Below are 4,851 nucleotides of genomic sequence, written 5' to 3'. Positions count from 1 at the left end.
TTGGTAACAATCTCCTTGAGAAATTTAGCATAAGTGGGCATTTGTTCCATAGCTTCCAAAAAAGGAACATTGATTTGAAGTTGACTCAGAATGTCAACGAACTTCTTAAACTGGATATCTTCATTATGCTTCTTCAGTCTTTGCGGAAAAGGAGGTGGGGGTCTGGCTTCATGTACTAACGGGGTACGAAAAAAAATTGCCTTGGCATTTTTATTTGCCCCTTCAGTTTCTTTACTTGACGAATCCTCAATCTTTTCCTCTTCCTCTGGTGCTTCTTCCAGCACTTCTTGCACAGCTTGCACGATTACAGGGGGTGAATCATCCTTTGGTTTTCCCCCAAACTTGTCTTCAACATTAATTTGTGTACCACTTCGGAGAGTTAAGATACTACAGCTCTCCTTGCCATGAGGTTTGGTGACTTCAGTGTCACTCGGAAAATGTCATGGTCTGCGTTCTTGTAATGCCGCGACAATTTGACGAACCTGACTCTCCAACGCCCTTAATGACGAACTATGGCTCTGAAGAAGAGCTCATTGATTTTGATGGAGGTCGCATGATCTTGCAGCATTGTCTTCGTTGTTGCAATAAACTCTTGCATTGTGGCCTCTAAAGAACTAGTATTTGATGAAGATGACCCTCCCTTGTTAGAATTATGCCATGGCTTTCGATTGAAATCCCTGGGAGTCATTGAAATTCTGTTGCCGAGCTAGTTGATGAGCAGTGTTGGTTCCTTGATTTCCCCATGAAAAGTTTGTATGTTGACGCCATCCAGGATTATATATGTTGGAATAAGGCTTGTTGTTGCCTCAGTTGAAGTTACCTAAAAAGTTGATGGATTCTTGATTGGTCGGGCAATCACTCTCATTGTGATTGTCGTGGCATAATAAACAAGTTGAATGGGCTGCCTTCAATTCTCTCACCTCACTTGGCCTTTGCAAATTCTTCAGCATGTTAGTGATAGCAGCAAGTTGGGCGGACACGGTATCTTTAGAATCTAGCTCGAAAGCTCCATGTGATTTGCGCCCAAATCCAAGCCTTGTGGATGGAAACTGATAATCATTGGTGGCAATCCTATCCAGAATGTCAAATACTTCTGCTGGTGATTTATCAAGGAACGTCCCATTTGCCGAGGCATCTAGCATCATCGTCGTGGGTGCATTTACTCCATTACAGAACATCACCACTTACGTCCAATCTTCAAAACCATGATTTGAACATTTGCGAAGCAATGCTTTGTATTGATCCCAGCATTCATACATAGAATCGACATCAGCTTGACGAACAAAAGTAATGTCATTCTTCAGTTGGGTGTTTATGTTCGGAGGGATTATACCGCAACAAAAAATTTTTGCACAGATATTTCCAAGACTCCATTGAACCTGCTGGAACGCCACTCAACCAAGCCCTTGCTCGGTTATGCAGAGAATAAGGAAATAACTTTAGTTTCAAAATATCTTCGTGCACTCCTTGTTGGCGAAAGGAATTACAAACCTCCAAGAAGTTACGAATGTACTGCCTGGCATCTTCATTTGGCATGCCCCCAAATTGCCCTATGGAGTTCAGCATATTGAACATGACAGGTTTGAGCTCGAAGTGGGTTGCATGTATTTTTGGTGCCATAATTCCAGGATTTAAATCATCTAAGATCGGGTTTAAGTGATCATGAATGACACGAGGTCTGGCTACATTCCCAGCATTTAGAATTGCCCCGACATTCTAATCATCCTCATGACCAATGCCTTGATTTCCGATTTGATACATATTTGCACGTTGATCTCGTATTCTTCTCCTAAAAAGCCTCTCGATCTCAGGTTCAATCGGTTCTAATGGCTCGTTCGAATGTCTTCTGGTCATACACCACGAAAAACCTGAAATAGATAAAGTAAACAAAAAGTAAAGATATCTAAAAAAATAAGCAAGTTAAATAAAAATGCTTTGACAAAACAAATTAACTTCCAGTTGCCAATCCCCGGCAAAGGCACCAAAAACTTGTCCGCTGTTTGTGAGTACTATAAATGGTGTGGATATGTGTGCAAGTATACACAATCGAATAAGTAATAAAGTGATGAGTGAGTATCGTTCTCCATAGGGATTGGGGGAAATCAAATAAGTTTGTCACGACACTTTACTTTGTCACCTAAGTAAAGTTAGAGATGGTATATATACAAATGATAATGCTGTGGCAAAATGAATGGATGGTATAGAAATGGAACGATGGCAATATGGTAGCAAATGGATATGTTGTGGCAAAATGAATTGTGTGTAGTGCAATCAAATAAAAATATAAAGGCAAAATAAACTGTAAATACTGGATATGCTTATAAGAACTTTAGACTCCTCATACGACAAGCTACTATGGGAATGAGTGATGAGAGTCACTAAGGAAAATCTAAGTCTACTTTTTAGAATGGTCTTACTTCTATGCCTTAACTGCCCGACAAAGTTTACTAAGGGTGCCCTATGCTATCTCTAGTTAAGGGACTCGACAGATTGAAGATGCCTTGGCAAAATCGATTGGCGTTAGCTACTGCAGGCATCCAATTGGCCCAGATAACAGGATATATCTCTGAAATACCTTTTTTGCGACAGCATTAACATCTAACCTATCGCTAATGCACAACTCCTTTTAGTCGAATGCAATCATAGCCTTATCTCTAAGGTGGATTAGACCTAGTTACTATCTAGAACCCCTTGCTTATGTGGTTCCTCCCTAGTTTCTCTCGAATACTAAGGATATACTACTTAGGCATTCTCTCGAACCCTAAGCACCTTCTAAGAAAGGCTACTCTCGTAGCTCCTACAACCTTAAAGCATTAAGTTTCATAAACAAAACAAATTAAAGCATATAAGAAACAACCATTCATTGAAATAAAACTTAAACATCCATGCAAACTCCCACAAAATAGGATTAGTTAATGGTGGGGTTCGAAATAAACAAGCATAAAGAAAGTTTCATTCGTCCTTACAACCCAACAACAAAATATGAAAGCAAAGAACTAAGGGGAAGAGAGAAAGCCTTCGACGTGCACTGCCCAATGCTTCCCTTGACCACCAAGAACTGCTCCTAGCGAACTGGCTCCTATCGGACGCTCAGAACGCCACTCCCTCAGGCTTATCAAGGAGAAATGCCACGGCAAGTAGGATTGACGAAGAAAGATAAGACCTTCTCTCTAACTTTTTAAGCTCAAATCTAGGTGGAACTAAAGTATTCTTCATTGTGGCTTCATCCTCTATTTATAAGGGGAGAAAAACCCTAGGACTTGGTGTTAAAATTCCTAGGATACCCCATACTATGCTTGATTCACGTGAGGATCGGGCAGTGGTCCAGCCTATATGGCTGGCTGAGTACCAGACAGGATCCTGCTGCAGCAGCCCAAGGACAGACAGGATCTGCAGAGTAGGCTACGCAGTCAGCAGGGTCGGCGGTTGCAGTGCCGATCCCTCCAGGCGGATCTTCAAGGTGGATTTCTCGGGTAGAGGATACGAAGAGTCGGGGACAGTTGGCTGGAAAATATATTCTTTCACCTTGTGCGCTTTCGAAATACCAGTCGAACTTGGCATTTTTATTTAGCACAACAATCTCCTTATGTCAAGGCATTTCCTTTCCTCTTTTCCTTTCTCTCAATTCCTGCATATCATTAGATAAACACCTTTCCCATAAGGCAGCACCGAAGAGAAATAAAAATGTCGCGGCAAACCGAATTCCACCACATGCAACTATATGCTCCTAAATGCATCTATATGGTTCTAAATAAGCTCTTAGACATTCAATAACTTAAGTGAAAAGGTCCCAAAATGTGACCTTTTTACAGAGTTATCACACCCCAAACTTAAGCTATTTCTTGTCCTCAAGCAATGGATAGTATTATGCAAAATAAAAATACCATGGCAATTTCAGAAGCAGAATAGTTATATGGGATAAAATTTCAGCCCTCAACATTTAGCTTCAACATGCTTGACTAGTTTGAGAAATCAAGTACTGTCCCATAGGGCAAGATTCTTTGTGTGAGTGAGTGCGTGTTTGTATCCAATCCATGCTTAACAAACCTAAAAATTTTCTAAGCAAACTTTCTTAATTTGCCACGACATTTACAAATTTTACTCACACATTGTTTTCTTTTCTTTCATTAACTCTGCTATGAGGGGAGTCAGCCTATCACTCTACCATCCCACACTCTAAGTGAAAGGGAGCATACCTTCCACCCCCAAGCTAGTCAGGTAGAGTCATCCCGTGACTACTTTCATTCACTCATATGCCTTGGCATAGTGGAGTGTCCCTCTACAAATATGTCGAAGCATTTATTTATAACTTCTATTTCTTCTTTTTTTTCTTTTTCTTTTTATGTGGGGTTTTCATCATTCAAAGTTTTATGCCATGACATTTTGGAATTCTCTTATACAAAATTTCTAAGTTTTTTTAAGCATGGAAAGCGTATAATCGTGTTCAAGGGTTTCAAAGAAGCAAGTCCTAGAGTTGGTTCTATAATCCTCAACCAGTCATGTACATTCTATCCTAGCCATCAAGAATTCTTCATCATCGGGCATCCTCAATTAATTCCAAAAAACTAATTCTACATTTACTAATGTCATGGCATATTCATTATACTTATACTATCATGCAATGATTTGAGAACCCTACCTCCCCCAAACTTGAGAGAAGCATTGTGCTCAATGCTTACTAAAAGCTAAGGAAAATAAAACTACATGCTATGAAATGTAATGCAATGCAAGGTACCTTGAGTTTATGCTTGTGGTGGTGCAGCGGTCGCACGATGAGTGTGCTTTCTCAGTTTTTGCGGGCTAGAGTGTTCAGAGTCAGAATCGAGTGCAGCCGGAGGAGTACTGGACCTT

This window comes from Hibiscus syriacus, unplaced genomic scaffold, assembly GCF_006381635.1.
Source record: "Hibiscus syriacus cultivar Baekdansim isolate YM2019G1 unplaced genomic scaffold, ASM638163v2 tig00112738_pilon, whole genome shotgun sequence".
NCBI classification, from domain to species: Eukaryota; Viridiplantae; Streptophyta; class Magnoliopsida; order Malvales; family Malvaceae; genus Hibiscus; species Hibiscus syriacus.
Note: the sequence above shows the minus strand (reverse complement) of the source record.